This window comes from Thermobia domestica, chromosome 9 (assembly GCF_964235325.1).
Source record: "Thermobia domestica chromosome 9, izTheDome1.hap1.1, whole genome shotgun sequence".
Classification (NCBI taxonomy): Eukaryota; Metazoa; Arthropoda; class Insecta; order Zygentoma; family Lepismatidae; genus Thermobia; species Thermobia domestica.
Window position 1 is genome coordinate 146,858,622 of NC_137462.1, and position 19,252 is coordinate 146,877,873.

Below are 19,252 nucleotides of genomic sequence, written 5' to 3' on the forward strand. Positions count from 1 at the left end.
GTATTATTTGAGTTGTCAGACTACAGCAACACTTTATTTATGAAGAATGTTTTGTTAAGATTTATTGCTGAATACTGAAGGAATAGTAAACCTCTTCCGATTTATAACTAACTCTTTAATCTTACATAAAGGGATTGTTGTTGCTCATAGACAAGAAAGGACTGTTTTGTATGCTTTCGCCAACCACCGAAGAGAATGTGATTAAAGTTTTGCACATCACAGCATCCTGAAGAGCAGAGGCAGTGTAGTGAATGAGAGAGTCAGCCTGTGACGAAGCTCTTTTTATATACAAAAAATTTTATTTTTCATTTTGGCAAGGCGACCGACCTCTTAGTCCGAGACAGAAGAAACAGCGGTGAACGAATGTTGAAGCGTGAACAGAGATAGGCAGGTAACTGCCGCACGAGAAGGGACAGAAATTGTCGAAAAACACGATAGAGAATAGAGGAAAAGGGAGGAAAATAGCGGAAACCAAGATAAAGGAAGACACTCACATAGAGGAAGAGCTAATGAAAAAAGTAAAGGGGAAGAGAAAGGATTAAAAATATTATCGAGGTGAGAATGAATGTGACGTGAAGGCCATTACGGTGTCTTCACACGTCAGCAAAAGAAGTTAACGGTGCACATTGTCCAAAGGGCATTCAATCGAGAACCCATCTCATTCATGCTTCTCCCCTTCCGACGAATCTAACAAAAATAATCCAACAAGAAACGGGTGCTATTCAACGATATGTATCCACTCAGTATTCACTTGTCATTTAGCATCCCGCTGTGCAGTTTATTAATTAACTCAGTTTCAGATAAGAATTACAGCTGTATCACACTTGACAAACATATTTAAAAAAATAATAATAACAAAAGTTTAATTATATTCCTTCAGAGTCTTCATCCCGGCGAAATTAAAATACCGCTAATTTTACAGTAATTATGTGATATCTTCAAATAGATAAAAGATAATCGAAATGTGGAACAAGAGCGCCCTAGACAATATTATTTTACATGAGAATCCGTTATCACGACTTATTTATCTGCTTTCGATTTCGAGCCATTTTGAAAATCGGCATTTATTTTCGCGTTTCTAAACAGCTGAAAACGGAAAGCCGCTAGGTGACTTGTGATAATGGTAACTCACGCAAAATAATATTGTCTAGGGCGCTCTTGTTCCATATTTCAATTATCTTTTATCTATTTGAAGATATCACATAATTACTGTAAAATTAGCGGTATTTTAATTTCGCCGGGATGAAAACTCTTAATGAACTTCAATACAAGGAGAATCAGTTCACATTATACTCATCAAAACTGGTTAAAAATAAGACAAGTGAAACTTTCAGTTTTAATGCACCACAATTATATACTGTAGCCTAAGGGAGATGGACGATTAATGAAAGTGAATGATTACGAAATACCTGCTGGAGTGAGGATGTGGAAGGTAACGAGAGAACCCTGCTTCTACGGACACAATGTTTGTCACCCTGAGAAAATACATGGTCTAGATCGAACCAAGAACCCTTCGCAGTAAAAATGAGTGCTCTTCATTGAGTGATCGTGTCCCCTTTTAGTTTTAAGGGAGAGACTGCAGACGGATAATCAGTGTAAAGGAATGATATGGAAGAATTAGAGAAATAAGAAAAAAATGGTAAGAACAGGAGACGGTAACAAGCGTATGTATTATCACTTAGTCACCATATCTATTGGTACTTCTTTATATTAAATTAAATAAAAAGGTATGGACTACCACACTAAACTTTCTCACTCGAATTCTTTGAAATAATTGATGTTATGTTGCAGTTACTAATGAAGTATTTTTTTTTCTTTTTAAATGAAATACGTACAAACTTATAAGACGTTTGCGGTAAATTTCGTCTGAAGAAAATGCATCCTCAAAGGTAAACTACCCATTGTGAATTTTTGTTTTTATGAAGAAATGGTAAGAAATTATTTATACCGTATAAAAGTTCTTAATGAAATATTTGCTTACAAAATATCAACAAAATCGCATTCGCATTTGAGAAACTAAGAAAACCTCACCCTCAAGACCAAACTATACCTTGTGGATATATTCATGGAAGTGATTTACGCAACAGAATTATTAATGAAATATTTGATTATGAAATATGAACAAAATCACTAGAGTCGTTCTTTAGAAAAGCATAAAAAAAAACACCTCTTTTCAAAGAATAAACTATCACTCGTAGAATTTTTTCAGGACAAATGAGATATGACATATTGTCAGGTTTTTTAATGAAATATGAACAAAATCACTTGAATCGTTTTTGAGAAAATCGTGAGAAAAGAACTTCCTATCAAGAATAAATTTTCCCTCATAGATTTTTTTTTCAGAAAAATGACAAATTAGTAATGAAATATTGATATATGGCATATGAACAAATTACTATAGCCGTTTACGAGAAAATCGCACTTTTTTTTTAAGAAAAAGTTTTTCACTCTTCAGTAAACTGCTTATTTTTTTGAGGTAGGAAGAAAATTCGAAAATCATCCGTGGAGAATTTTGTTTAAAATCTTACGTTTAATGCGTAGACATTGAATGGTATGACCTCTAGGCAAGTAAACACGTTTACATGGAATGAACGAACGGACAGGCGGACAATTTGTTTTTTTAAAAAATTACTTTTTTCAAATCCCTCTCATCGCATGGATGTTAATATTGACCTTTCACGATCAATTTCATTATCTGTATTCATGTCTCATCGTCTTCTTAAGCCTGAAGGACATGACGTGGTACAAAAATTCGAAATAAATAACGTACTTATCTTAGTTAAATAAAAACATAAGCTTTACGGTGACGAGCAAAACTAGATATACAGGGTGTTAATGAACTATACCGACAAACTGTAAGAGGTGATTCCTCACATCAAAATAAGAAAAAGAAAGTAATGTGGACATATGGGGGAAAATGTATAGTTTTGGCTGTCCAAAAGTGCGAAAAAATGCATCACAACATGCGATATTCCGAAGTCAAGGAAATATGGAACTGGCGGTCATTAACACTTCAAACTTCCCGCCGACACATTCCGTGTCCATCGCTGTCAAGGCTTACTTTTTCCCTTCTTTGGACCCACATTTAAGTCTGAACATATCTGGGAATTCTGTTGGACCATGTGTGGGAATTATCCCTTGTGGAGAATTCCTTGCACACACATACACACCGCTAAAATATGCATTTTAGGATAGCGTATATGTGACTTCCTTTATGTTGATATGGACTGCTCCAAGGTTTTTCGTGTTCGAAATAATGTATACACGACTCCAAAAGTGCATTACCACCTGCAATTCTCGTTTTCCTGCAATAGCAGGCAACCCAAAAAGTTCGGCGGTTGGGTTGGTTCCGAATTCGAAAGGCGCTGGACCAAACCTCAATTTTGTAATAAATATATCAGTGTGGCAGACTGCAAATGAGGGAATAAAACAAATTGTTAAAAATGACAATAATATTATCATGACGGAGATGGATGACATCAAAAGTTACAAAATGATCTTACTTCAGCAGTTCAAAAAAGATGAATGGCAAAAGACACATATCAGAGGAAAACATTTCTCTCCTCACCTCCCAAAAAAAGAATCTCATAAAAAAGAAAAAGTTACATAAAATTACGTAAGTTTTAATATAAAAGCCCCACTCTATATTGTGAAAGTTGACACCCGAAAGGCAAGAACAACTGAACCAAGTCAATAAAATTGTGCACAGATATTGTAGACGTAAAAGGAGGGAATACGATTTTCGTATTTTCCTGGAAAAAACGGTTGGGTGGGGCACGGACCCCTCCAAACCTTTTATCACGAAATATCAAAACTGCTAGTAACAGTATGTCAGAAGTGTGTAAAAGACATGAATAATTGCAACGGAACATTTTGTATTGAAAATACGCAAAAACTAAAGGAATACGGCCTTTTTAAATTTTCTGCGGAAAAACTGATTTAGGGGCAAAAGTTCCCACCCAAAATTTTGAAACTTGATGTCCGAAAGGCAAGAAGTGAACCGAAGTGAACGAAATTAAGCGCAGATATTGCAAACGTAACATGAGGATACGAGTTTCGTATTTTCCTCGAAAAAACGGTTAGGTGGGGCACGGAACGTGGCACGGAAAATCAAATGTGCTGGTAACAGCATGTCAGATGTGTGTAAAGGACATGAAGAATTTAATCAAACTGCGTCTATGGACAATACGCAAAAAATAAAGGAAAACATTTATTTAAATTTTCTGTGAAAAAAACAGTTTTAAGGGAAAAAAGCTCAAACCCAAAATTTTGAAAGTTGATGCCCGAAAGGCAAAAGGAAGTGAACCGAAGTGAATGAAATTGTGCACAGATATTGTAGATATAAAATGGGGGAATACGGTTTTAGTATTTTTCTGGAAGTAACGGTTCGGTGGGGCACTAACCCCTCCAAACCTTTGATCACGAAATATCAAAAGTGCTAGTAACCGTATCTGAGATGTGTGTACAGGACATAAAGAATTGCAACGAAACTTTATGTGTGGACAAAAAAAAAAATAAATGAATATTGTTTTTTTTTATTTTCCGCGGAAAAACGGTTTTAGGGGGAAAAATTCCCACACAAAATTTTGGAAGTTGATGCCCGAAAGGCAGAAAAAAAATCGAAATCTTTCAGTTTTACGTCTCACGGTTATGCCGGTTAGGCTAAAGGAGACAGACATTGATGATGAGTAATGAATGAAATGGTGGAATGAAGAAAGTGGGAGGAAACGGAGAACCCCTAGAAAACCCACACACACGGTGTTTGTCCACCACAAAGTTCACTTGGCGGGGGCTGGGATCGAACCCAGGACCCCAAGCACCAGAGGTGAATGCTCTACCGCTGAGCCACGGCGGCCCCTGAAAAGCAGAAGTAAACCGAAGTGAATAAAAATTTTCACAGATATTGAATATGTAAAATGAGGATACGAATGTCGTATTTCCCTGGAAAAAACGGCCGCGTGGGGCACGGACCCCTCCAAACATTTGACCACGAAAAATAAAAGTTCTTGTAACAATATGTCAAATGTGTGTATAGGACATGAATAATTGCAACGAAACTTTGTGTATGAACAATAGGCAAAAAATGAAAGAATATGTTTTCTTAATGTTCTGCAGGAAAACGGTTTTAGGGGGGCAAATGAACCCACCCCAAAAGTTTGAAATTTGACGCCGAAAATGCAAGAAGAAGTGAACCGAAGTGAATGAAATTTTTCACACATATTGTGAAAATAAAATGTGGGAATTCTAGTTCCGTATTTCCTGAAAAAAAAACTGTTAGGTGGGGCACGGACCACTCCAAACATTTGCTCAGGAAATATCAAAAGTGCTAGTAACAGTATATCAGATTTGTGTAAAGGACATGAAGAATTCCAATGAAACTTTATGTACGGGCAATACGCAAAAAAAAAAAAAAAAAAAAAAAAAAAAAAAAAATGGAGAAGGGTTTTTCAGCGGAAAAACGGTTTTAGGGGCAAAAGCTCTCACACAAAATTATGAAAGTTGACGCCGGGAAGGCAAAAAGAAGTGAACCGAAGTGAATCAAATTGTGCACGGACATTGTAGACATAAAATGAGGGAATATGGGTTTGCTATTTTCCTGGAAAAAAGGAGTGGGTGCGGCACGGACCCTCCCTAACGTTTGATTACAAAATATCAAAAGTGCTAGTATGTCAGATGTGTGTCAAGGACATGAAAAATTGCAACATAACTTTGTGTATGGACAATACGCAAAAAGTAAACGAATACGGGTTTTTCCAAGTTCTGCGGGAAAACGGTTTTAGGGGGCAAAAGCTCCCACCCTAAATTTTGAAAGTTGAACTCGAAAGGCAAACAGAAGTGAATCGAAAAAAAAATGAAATGAAATCTTTAAGTTTTACGTCCCACGGTTATGCCGGTTAGGTTAAAGGAGACGGTGATGATGAGTAATGAATGAAATGGTGGAATGAAGAAAGTGGGAGGAAACGGGAGAACCCCGAGAAAACCCACGCACACGGTGTGTCCACCACAAAGTTCACTTGGCGGGGGCTGGGATCGAACCCGGGACCCCAAGCACCAGAGGTGAACGCTCTACCACTGAGCCACCGCGGCCCCAAGAAGTGAATCGAAGTGAGTGCAAATGTGAACATATATTGTAGACATAAAATAAGGATACGGGTTTCATATTTTCCTGGAGAAAATAGTCGTGTGGGGCACGGACCCCTCCAAACCTTTGATCACAAAAAATTAAAATGCTAATAACAGTATGTAGAAAGTGTATAAGGGACATGAAGAATTGCAATGAAACTTTTTGTATGGATAATACGCCAGAAATAAAGCAATACGGGTTCTTTTATGTTCTGTTGAAAAATGGTATTAGGGGCCAAAAGCTCCCACACAAAATTTTGAATGTTGACTCCCGAAAGGCAAAAAGAAGTGAATCGAAGTGAATGAATTTCTACACAGATATTGTAGACGTAAAATGAGGGAATACGGTTTTCTATTTTCCTGGAAAACAGGGTTGGGTGCTGCATGGACCCCTCCAAACCTGTGGTCACGAAATATTAAAAGTGCTACCAACAGTATGTCAGATGTGTGCAAACAACTTGAAGAATTCCAACATAACTTTGTGTATTAACAATACGCAGAAAAATGAATACTTTTTTTTTGTTCTACGGAAAAACGGTTTCAGGGGCAAAAGCCACCACCCGAAATTTTGAAAGTTGACGTCCGAAAGGCAAGAAGAAGTGAGCCGAAGTGAATGAAATTGTGCACAGATATTGCAGACGTGAAATGAGGGTACGAGTTTCGTACTTTCCTGGGAAAAACAGTAGGGTGGTGCACAGTCCCCTCCAAACCTTTGATCCCGAAAAATCAAAAGTAATAATAACAGTATGTCAGATGTGTGTAAAGGAAATAAAGAATTGCAACATAACTTTGTGTATGGACAATACGCAGAAAGTAAATGAATACGGGTTTTGTTATGTTCTGCGGGAAAACGGTTTTTGGGGGGCAAAACCTCCCAAACAAAATTTTGAATGTTGACTCCCGAAAGGCAAAAAGAAGTGAACCGAAGGGAGTGAATTTGTGTACAGATATTGTAGACATAAAGTGAGTGAATACGGGTTTCGTATTTTCCTTTAGAAATCGGTTGGGTGGGGCACCGACCCCTCCAAAGCTTTCATCACAAAAAATGAAAAATGCTAGTAACAATATGTTAGATGTGTGTAAAAGACATGAAGAATTGCAACAAAACTTTCTGTGGACAAAAAATAAAGAATATGTTTTTCTTTTTTACGGAAAGACGGTTTTAGGGGCAAAATAACCCAAAACCAAAATTTTGAAAGTTGACGCGCGAAAGGTAAGAAGAAGTGAACTGAAGTGAATGAAATATGGACAGATATTGTAGACACAAAATTAGGGAATAAGTTTCCTTATTTTCCTGGAAAAAACGACCAGGTGGAGCATGGATCCCTCCAAACCCTTCATCACGAAATATCAAAATATCTAGTAACAGTATATCAGATGCGTGTAACGGACATGAAGAATTGCATCAAACTGCGTGTATGGGTTGAACTGATTTTAGTTTAGCGTCCCTTTCAGCAGCGAGGCTATATGAGACGTGGACCTACTGATTAACGTGGAATCCAAACCACATGAGCTCCCGCCGGGAATCGAACCCGGGTCTCCCACGCCAAAGGCGCGTACGCTAACCGCTTAGCCACGAAGGAGCTCTGCGAGTATGGGCAATACGCAAAAAATAAACGAATACATTTTTTAATTTTGGTTAAAAACGGTTTTGGTTGGCAAAAGCCCCCGTCTACAATTTTGGAATTTGACCCCAAAAGACAAGAAGAAGTGGACCGAAGTGAATGAAATGTCCACTAATATTGTAGAGGTAAGGTGAGGGAATACGTGTTTCGTATTTTCTTGAAAGAAAAAAAAAATGTGAGTGAACTGAGGCGTTGAGTCGCGGGAGAAGTGGACCGAAGCGAAAGCAATTGTATGTAGATATTGGATATGTAAAATATGGCCTCTCGTGTTTCACAAGTGTCGTGTCTCCATCCGATTTCTTCAAATTTGGCAGATCAAGTAACAGCAAACACAAACAGTATAGCGTATTTTATAGTATTTCAGGAGGCACCTTTAACCCTTGCAATGTTTTTTCAGCATAAAGAAAAACACGTGTCGATTTATTTCCAGTTTGCTATTGGTATGCCAAATTTGAAGCAAAACGGATAGGAACACTTGAGAAACACGAGAGCCCTTATTTTACATATAATGTCTACACACAATTTGAATTGCTTGGGTCCACTCCTTTCTGAGCTATTACGGTAATATTTCTTTTTTTTGGGAGGGGGGGATGGGACCTAGGCCCCAACACTGTTTTTCCGCAAAAATTAAAACACGTTTCATATACTGTTTTGCAAATAGTCCCTTTACGAAGTTTCGTTCCAATTCTCCATATTCTTTAGGAACTTTTTGCGTATGCTTATTTGCACTTTTGATATTCCATAATCAACGGTTTAGAAGGTCCGTGGCTCACTCAACCGCTTTTCCCAGGAAAATACGAAACCCAATTATCTCGTTTTTCGTCTACAATATCGGCGCACAATTTCATTTAATTCGGTGCACTTCTTCTTGCATTTTGGGCCTCAAATTTCAAAATTTGGGATGGGGGCTTTTGCCCCCTAAAACAGTTTTTCCGCAGAAAATACATGGTCTAGGATCGAACCAAGAACCCTTCCCAGTAAAAATGAGTGCTCTACCCTTGAGTCATCGTGCCCCCTTTTAGTTTTAAGGGAGAGACTGCAGATGGATAATCAGTGTAAGGGAATGATATGGAAGAATATGAGAAATCAGAAAAATTGGTAAGAACAGGAGACGGTAACAAGCATATGTATTATCACTTAGTCACCATATCTATTGCTACTTCTTTATATTAAATTAAATAAAAAGGTATGAACTACCGCACTGAACTTTCTCACTCGAATTCTTTGAAATAATTTATGTTATGTTGCAGTTACTAATGAAGTATTTTTTCTTTTTAAATGAAATACGTACACATAAGACGTTTACGGTAAATTTCGTCTGAAGAAAATTCATCCTCAAAGGTAAACTACCCCTTGTGGATTTTTTTTTAAATGAACAATTGGTAAGAAATTATTTATACCGTATAAAAGTTCTTAATGAAATATTTGCTTACAAAACATCAACAAAATTGCACTCGCATTTGAGAAACTAAGAAAATCTCACCCTCAAGACCAGACTACACCTTGTGGATATATTCATGGAAGTGATTTATGCAACAAAATTATTAATGAAATGTTTGTTTAGGAAATATGAACAAAATCACTAGAGTCGTTCTTTAGAAAACCATAAAAAAAAACTCTTTTCCAAGAATAAACTATCACTCGTAGAATTTTTTCAGGACAAATGAGATATGACATATTGTCAGGTTTTTTAATGAAATATGAAGAAAATCACTTGAATCGTTTTTGAGAAAATCGTGAGAAAAGAACTTCATAGAGAATAAATTTTCCCTCATAGATTTTTTTTCAGAAAAATGACAAATTAGTAATGAAATATTGATATATGGCATATGAACAAATTACTATAGCCGTTTACGAGAAAATCGCACTTTTTTTTTTAAGAAAAAGTTTTTCACTCTTCAGTAAACTGCTTATTTTTTTGAGGTAGGAAGAAAATTCGAAAATCATCCGTGGAGAATTTTGTTTAAAATCTTACGTTTAATGCGTAGACATTGAATGGTATGACCTCTAGGCAAGTAAACACGTTTACATGGAATGAACGAACGGACAGGCGGACAATTTGTTTTTAAAAAATTACTTTTTTGTTATGTAAGGGCCTGGAAAGGTATGAATCAGTTAAAGTCTCGAATTCGACTTTATCAAGACCACAATACTTTCTTCTCTCCCATCGAAAGGAAAAATATTAATGCCCATATATAGGGAATGAAATATTACACAGCCACACACACACACTCACACAAACGCGCGCGCGCGCAAATAACAGTTCTGTGCACTGGACCTCACGGTATGGATTCGAAGTATTTTGTTACATAGAATCCAAATTTCGAAACCCCAGAACGATTGACAATGTCAATTCCTTTTTATGTGTGAAAAAACTTGAACGATTTTGGACTGGGAAGATACACGTAATACAGCTATGAAAAAAAAAAAGTTCTGTTCAGCGGACTCCATGGCTTGGATTCGATTTATTTTGTTACACAGAATCCAAATTTCAATTTTTTGTTACGTGCGAAAAACTTGAACGATTTTGGAAAGAGGACACACACCTTTTCCCCCATAAAACAAAATTGACAAGATCAATCGTCCTAGGGTTTCGAAATTTGGATTCTGTGTTAACAAAATAATTCGAATCCATGCCATGGGGTCCGCTAAACATTTTTTTTTTTAAGCATAGCTGTATTACGTGTATCTTCCCTGTCCAAAATCGCTCAAGGATTTCGCACATTAAAAGGAATTGACATGGTTAATTGTTCTGGGGTTTCGAAATTTGGATTCTGTGTAACAAAATACTTCGAATCCATACCCTGGGGTCCGCTGAACAAAGTTTTTTTTTTTTTTTTTTGCATAGCTGTATTACATGTATCTTCCCTGTCCAAAATCGCTCAAGTTTTTCGCACATAAAAAGGAATTGACATGGTCAATCGTTCTGGGGTTTCGAAATTTGGATTCTGTGTAACAAAATACTTCGAATCCATACCCTGGGATTCGATGTACGGAACTTTTATCTTTTTGTGTGTGTGGCTGTGATTTTCGTTGTGTGTGTGTGTGTGTGGCTAGTTTCAGAACAAACTTGTGATTGTTTTCAGTCTTGGTTCTCCAAGCTGGCATGATCCAGTGGTCTCAGGTAATAGCCTGGCAATCCTAAGACCTGTCTATCATAGTTTCAAATCCCTCTCATCGCATGGATGTTAATATTGACTTTTCACTATCAATTTCATTATCTGTATTCATATCTCATCGTCTTCTTAAGCCTGAAGAACATGACGTGGTACATAAAATTCGAAATAAAATAACGTACTTATCTTAGTTAAATAAAAACATAAGTTTTACGGTGACGAGCAAAAGTATATATACTGGGTGTTAATGAACTATACCGACAAACTGTAAGAGATGATTCCTCACATCAAAATAAGAAAAAGAAGGTCATGTGGACATATGGGGGAAAATGTAGTTTTAGCTGTCCAAAAGTGCGAAAAAAAATACATCACAACATGCGATATTCCGAAGTCAAGAAAATATGGAACTGGCGGTCATTAACACTTCCAACTTCCCGCTGGCACATTCCGTGTCCATCGCTGTCAAGGCTTACTTTTTCCCTTCTTTGGACCTACATTTAAGTCTGAACATATTTGGGAATTCTGTTGGACCATGTGTGGGAATTATCCCTTGTGGAGAATTCCTTGCACACACACACCGCTAAAATATGCATTTTTGGATAGCGTATATGTGACTTCCTTTATGTTGATATGCACCGCTCCAAGGTTCTTCGTGTTCGAAATAAATACGCATGTTTCGAAAATACGGGTAGTTTACCAAATGTATGTTTTCAACACTTTCGGACTTTCTGAAATTACACATTTTCCCCCACAGGTTAATATGAACTTTTTCTTCCCTATTTTCATGCGAGGAATACCCACTTAAGATTGTAGGTACACTCATGTCCAAAATTATTGTCGCATGTCTACAATATGTTGTTGTAGGAATATAATTTGATAATGAAAATGAAATCTGTAGTTTTACGTCCCACGGTTATGCCGGTTAGGCTAAAGGAGACGGTGATGATGAGTGATGAATGAAATGGTGGAATGAAGAAAGTGGGAGGAAACGGGAGAACCCCGAGGAAACCCACGCACACGGTGTTTGTCCACCACAAGGTTCACTTGGCAGGGGCTGGGATCGAACCCGGGACCCCAAGCACCAGAGGTGAACGCTCTAACACTGAGCCACCGCGGCCCCCAATTTGAATGAATTCGCCCGGTATTTCTTATAATGTTAGTATGTGTATAATTGGCAAAGACATGTATGTGGTAAATTTCATGTCAAAAGAGCAGGAAATAAGAACAATAAAACGAAAACAAAACATTCTTGTCCATTTAGTAACATTTTGTTTTACTCATTCTAATTTTCGCATTTATAATTATTTTCCTCTGAAATGCATCACAAATATACATTTCCCGATTATACACATAGTTCAGTATTAAAAGTATCCTGCAAAATCATTATCAAATTATATTCTTACTAGAAGCCAGTAATAGATATGCGACAATCATTTTGGACATGAGTGTACATTTGCTTAATATTTCGAATGAAGGTAAACTACCTTTTTATTATGTGCATATAAACAGATTTCTTTGTCTTAAAAAAAAACAATCAGTTGTACTTATACAGCACTATACATACACTGCAAAGGTTTTAATTAGGGATTAAATTCAGGATTGGGGAGGAGGCTCAAGGAGGCTAAGCCTTCGCACAAATTTTATAAAGGAGGTGTCCCTAACCAAATCGCTTACTTGAAAACTAAGTGCCTGTCAAATATTTATATATAAAAATACGGGATTTGTAGTAATAATTTATCATAGGCCCACTTATGAGATGTGAGTCATTTTGTTGGTATTTGTTGTTTACTTCTGCTTGTCCGCTTCATAAGTTATTTTCCATATACAGAGTACTCATTTAATATTCACTTTATTAGGAAATAATATTAGGATGGAGTACATGTTTTAAGCTTTCCTCTTGTATCAAGAAAACATATGAAAGCAATACTTACCTGATCACATTATAATTTAACCTCTTGATTTAACAAAATAAAAGTATCTGCTAACGCTCTCGCCTTTGGTGCTAGGGGACCCAAGTTCAATTCCCGGTAAGGGCACTCGGTCCAAAAGTGTAAGAGCTTTCTCAGGCCAGCCATTCTGAGTGAGGTTTTATCTGGGTCCTCCCCAATCAGATCAGGCAAAATGCCTAACATACAGCTAACATAACGCTTCCTTCCTTCTCTATTGCTTTCCTCCTTTTCCCGTTTCCTGGGCAGTGGGCGTTATCCCTTATATGTGACGGACTTAAGGCCATAGCACCTCGTAATATACCTACATAAATAAATGAATTTAACAAAGTAAATTATGTAGATGCGGGCATTTACTTTTGTTGGTTGTCTTTGGAGTGCATTACCTCTTACATTATAGGGGCTACATTATTTTCTACGTATTTCAGTTTTAAAGCTCAATCACTATAATATGTATCACAATAATATGTAAATAACAGTTGCAAAAGGCAAGCATAACTGTTTCTTTTTCTAAACTGGTTTTATTAGCTGTTATAAGCAATTAAAAATGCTTTCATCCGCCGCACGAGAATTTCATAACACTTTGCCTGCTGTTAATTTTTAATTTAACCACTTGAAAAAAAAAATAGTGCTGTAGATGCGTTTATATGTTCCAAAGCACCACAAAAAATAATAATCAAATTAGTTATTACAATAAATGATATGATTTACCAGAAGTGCTATAACTGACCTATTTTGTTACGCTAGGGGCAATTAGCAAAAATTTTTTTTTTTAAAAAAAAAGGCAATTATAGCAGCTGTCTCTTTTAGCAAGAACATACAATTTGCAGAAAAAAATATTAAAACAATTCATACTGGAACTCTCTTTAAGGTCTACTGAAATTGGATATCTTTGTAAACATCTGTGATATAGATACCTACATTACAGCTAAGAACTTCGTTTTCGATATTGATGTAATTAACTGGATTTTTTTGCACTCTTACCCTAAATGGACATGAACCATTTATAGTAGAAGATAGTAGTGATAACAGGGAAAATGTACAAATGTTAAAGCTGGATTTTCTTAAGATTCTCCCACTTGCTTCCACTATATTTACATAACCGTGCCATGGCCCTGTAATCCAGCTCTCTTAGAGAGGAGATAGTGCGAGGGTTGATCCTGGATGATAGTGTATGCATCCACCAACTGGAGCCGTCATGTTCGGAGTCAAGCGACCTTGTCCTTCGCCATTGGCGTCAGCAGTACATAAACTTTTGGGGAGGACAGACTACCGAAGGAAGTAGAGTGTATGGAATTCGCACCAGGAAAGCGGGGGTCCTCCCCCGTAAAAGTAGAAAACAAAAACCGTCTTCGTAAATTGCATTTTAAAGAATTTTTGACTTGAAAACAGAAAATTTGAAAAAATATGGTAGGGGAAAGTAGGACAAAACCGGGACCCAAAATATTTATGCTTGTTCCTCAGCATCTATATGGATAATATAGCTTGAATTACTTTCCAAATGCTAAATAGATTTGTTATTGACACAAAAATGTTTACTTCAGTGGAAAAAGCTAGTAAGTTTCGAGAGCAAAATCATTTTTTAAAGGGTATGCAAAAAACCGGGTACATGTAAAATAATTATAAAAAGCTTTTCTTTTACAAGAAAAAATGTAATTACTCCCAGAACTAGTACAGTAAGTATCAATACAACTCAAAAAATATGCGAGCTTAAAAAGTACGGAAAATATAGAGGGCTAGACCATATTAGACCAATAACACGGAAAAAATAACTTTAGGTCACGATTTTGTTAAATCTAAAAACAAAAATCACAAATAAAAGTTTCATCATACGAGTTTAATCCACATTGCTACAAGCTTCGTGTGCCCATCCTTTACAGTTAAGACACTGTATCTAACCTTCTCAGATTTACACTGTACTACCCGGTTCTGTCCAACTGTTGATGTCCCGGTTTTATCCTACTACGCCATTATTCAGAACTACAGGCCTCTCAAAGAGCACTAATATTCTGATTCAACACATGAAATAAGAGCAGGAAGAGTTATTATTATATGTTGCATACTTACATAAGTCAATCTTCCAGTGGTTAGGAACACCAGTATATTATCGATGGGAGACAAATCAAAACTTTTCTGCACCAGTTCTTCAACACACCACCAACGACAAAGGAGCCACTTACTCAGCTTTCTTTTAAACTAAGATTGACATGGCGATTGTTTGCAACTAATTCCATGCGTTGGTCGACATATAGTGGCACTAATATAGCCAGAAAACCCAGGTCCCGGTTTTATCCACCTACCCGGTTTTACCCGACTTTCCCCTACGCTAAAACACACACACACACACACACACACACACACACAGAATTACAACTTGCTTGTTTATTCAAACAGTAAAATTCAACCTTGTTTTACAATTTTAGTTAAACTTAAATGACATCAAGCATATGTCAAAAACAAAATTATAAAATGTACTAAAGTCAATACTTAGAAATCTGAAAACAGGTTTCCGGCCTGTAAACCTATTAACTAATATAAATTAGGCTGAACAATGTAAAAGTTTAAAAATTAGTTGACAATTATATATTTTTTTCAGCTCGCTACCTAAATAAAAACAGTTTGTTACTTTACAGTTTACTCAATCTTTACCTTTAAAGGGCAAAAAACTGACTGCCTTTTTTTCACAATTGGAAAGAAACTTTTGTGCTACGTTTTTCATATTTACTTTGCCAAACATTATTTCGTCAACGTAGCAAACTGCTACATGGTTGAGCCTCTTTTGGGTCACAGTTGACCTAAGATACTTGAAATATGGGAGGGGGGACGAAAAACATTTAACATATATTGGGGGACACATCCCCAGTGGCATTGACGCCCGTGTTCTTCGCAATTATGGTATTCATAAAAGGAAGTAAAACGCAACACACCGTCACCACATTGGCATTTATGTGTTTCCTTAAGCATAAAGGGCATAAACAACGGACGTTAAATGTATATAATTTGTTGTCCAGCTTTATTGTTAAGTTTAATGCTCTTATTATTAGAAAACGACTGTATCATGAAAATTAATGATATCACAACCCAAAAGCAACCAAATGTTGGCTCAAAAGGGGATTAACACTCAACGCGTGTAGGTTTGTCTATAAAGGCAGGTTTTATACAGTAGGCCTATAACGAGAAAATACTAAAGTAGCATACATGAACAAAATCCTATTATATTGTGTATATAAAAATATTTCTGGAGCCATGTGGGACTCTTTCCTACTCATCACTCGTTAGAAAGGGAGAAATTCTGTTGTTCAGCTAAAAATATCACAAAAGAAACTCGAGTAAGCCTTTGTTCCATTCCCTTTCTTCACTTAGGTTCAGATACGAAAGAAAACAATCTAGAATTTGCTTTCCCCTTATTACGGTTATACTTCTCCACCCACAAGTGCACGCGTACATATACAACATACAGATATATACATACAAACGTAGTACATACATATACTTACCAATTTAATGGCAACAACTGAAGTCAATGTTGATATCCGTAAGCCGGCAACTGTAGCGTCAGACTCTTGGTGGTTCTGTGTTGAAGCTAACTCCATACTACGTGAGGGGCAGTAGAACGGCAGTGTGCAGTAAACTCAACAGAAGGATGACCTCTCTGATTTTCAAAGAGGACAATTGTTGGCGCTCGGAAATGGCATGCGACCGTGACGAAAGTGGCATGTGTGTTGGGCGTATCCAAGATAATGATAGCCTATATAACTCACGGAGAAACCACATCGGCGAAATGAAACAGTGGTTTGAAGAAAACCCTCAGTGACATGTACTGCCGAGCACCAAAGCAGATTGTCATTCAGAACCGTCGTGCGAATACGGTGCAAGTCAGGCAGCAAATCCTACAATCTTTGTCACGAATCACTGTCAACTGTGTGTTACATGACATGTTCACACGGGGTCGGGTTGCATCGTTGGCGACGCTAATAGTACCGCGAACATGAAACATGGACCACCAATAAATGCAAACGTGTGATATAAGTCATCGAGCACGTGATGTCAAACCATGAGCCGTGTTTATGTATGGCTGACGTCCAAAGAAGTGTAAGATTCAGTGTCTCCGCCCAACCGTTAATCATGGCTCTGTGATACATGGCTGCTGGCCGCAATATCGTGGTTTCCGTGATATTGTCACTTTAGGGAACTTTGTGCAATCAATGGTCCAGATGTTCCCAGGCAATGGCACCATTTCCAGAATGATAATGCACCTATTCATAGAGCTTCGGCTGTTCCGACGTGGTGTGAGGAAAATCGGGATGAAATTGAATACTACCTCCCTGACCCGCTCAATTTCCGGACTTGAATATAACTGAATATTTGTGGTTGTTTCGAAGACATGAATCTGGCGCAGATTTCCGCCTTCATCCTCTCTCACAGAATTGTGATCCACTGCATGCGAAATGGTGTAATATCACCTGCTACCATTCAAGAGACCTCTGTAACTCCATTTCACTTCGCATCAGAGTTGTTCTGAGGGCGAAAGGTGGTCCAATGTCATATTAATCTGGTAAGTTGCACTTTTTCCCAGATGTCTGCATTAAATTTATAAGTATCTGTATTTCACATAGGTATACTGGTTATTGCTATTGTCTAAAGAACTTACTGTCTACTAGAAAACGTACGACTCTAGATGGGTCGTTAGAGGTTATGCAGTCTGGCGTTGTCAGCGTAATATACGACACACTTTTTGTTGACCAGTTCTAGCCGTTTCTTTTGAATTGCTAGGTGCACTCACGCTGTATCCGAGTCTACCGTTCTGCACAGCTCATGATGCACGATGCCTTTCCAGTCCTACTAAACGCGCAGCATAAACTTCCTAGGCGTCAATTTGGGCTTTGCCACAAACTGTGGAGCATACCCTTGCTTCGACCACGATCTTTTTTCGCATATTGCTGGCAGAGGTTATCCACTTCTTATCATTCATGATTAGCCGCTTCAGAAGTGACTCGAGTTCGTTTCGTTTCGCTAGAGATTCGCAACTAGAAATTCAATCGACTAACTGTTTTTGACTCAGTTCATATAACACCCAAACGTCGAGCTTCTTTTTATATCTAGCTTTCTATAAATGGATTAACATTGTTTGGTGATGCTTATGTAGGTCATTGGCGATGTCATGACTTGCTTACATATCGGCCTTGCTTGACTTTTGCCAGATTATCATCCACTTTTATTGTGATTGGTCGCCCACTGCAAGGAACATTTTAGACATTGATATTTCCAACAAAAGCAAAAGGAACCATCTTTTGGCTGTTGCTTTGATAAAGTATCTTGCCCATAAAGAGCACAAATTTCTTCACTAGAGATGGGTACGAGCGAGTTTTCTTTGAAACTCGACTCGAAAAATTTTCTCCAACTGGACTCGAATTCAGGTCAAGTTTCTAGTCGAGTCGTGCCGAAACGAGGCAAATACTGTATGTAGTTTCAAGTACTCTATTCAATTATCTTATATAGACAATATAATTATCAATAGACATAATATCAATGATACTGCTACTACTACTACTTATAATAATAATAATAATAATAATAATAATAATAATAATAATAATAATAATAATAATAATAACACTGTGTATAAACATGAAAGATAGGCGGTTTATATTTGAATACTAAAATGTGGTTGACTGCCGACCTCGCTACTCGTGAAGTCTGGAGGCAAGGACATCGTTCACGAGGTTCTGGGTTTGAGTTCCGGAGGAAGCAGCATTCGGGTTCGAGCTAAACATTGTTAAAACTTATAGGGCACCGGCCAAATATGTCCAAAACTGCTCCCCGAGTTTAGGGTTGTCAACGGCTCCAGGAGCTCGGCTCACAGCTCATTCACTATCGAGCCGAACCGAGAAGTGAGCCGAGCCAAAAGCTCACCCAACCGAGCCGGCTTGAGCCCTCAGCTCAGTTGAGCCGAACCGAGCAGATGGCTCATCCCAACTGAGTCTGCTCGAGCCGATGCAGTGGAGTAAACTGCTTGAAAATGCGGACAAAATTATCTGCTGTAATATTTGATGAACTGGTGAACCAAAACAACGCAATGATAATTGTTTGCACGATGTAAGTTCCGCAAATAATGAAAAAAAAAAAAAAGAAAGAAAGAAAGAAAGAAAGATCTTATTTTGGTGCACACCACTAGCTGTATTTCAATAGTCCATATTGTCCATTTCCGATTGATCGTCCTTGTTGCTGTCGCCATCGTCTCCCACGAACATAGCACTGGTCGGTGTCTCTGGGAGTAGGGATGGCCAAAAATTTTCGGATCCGGATATCCCGGATCCAGTGAGATCCGGATCCGGATCTCGGATCTGGATCCGAAATTCGGATCTCGGATCTGGATTCGGAACTCGGATCTGGGTCCGGATCTCGGATCTAGATCCGAAATTCGGATCTCGGATCTGGATCC

General features: G+C 37.6%; 1 protein-coding gene across 1 annotated transcript in view; it reads right to left on the bottom strand.

Annotated features, from left to right (window-relative positions):
• The window catches only part of spri (Src homology 2 domain-containing protein sprint), a 946,527-nt gene that overhangs the window by 905,102 nt on the left and 22,173 nt on the right, over positions 1-19,252 (bottom strand). The gene's annotated exons all lie outside the window — the stretch shown is intronic.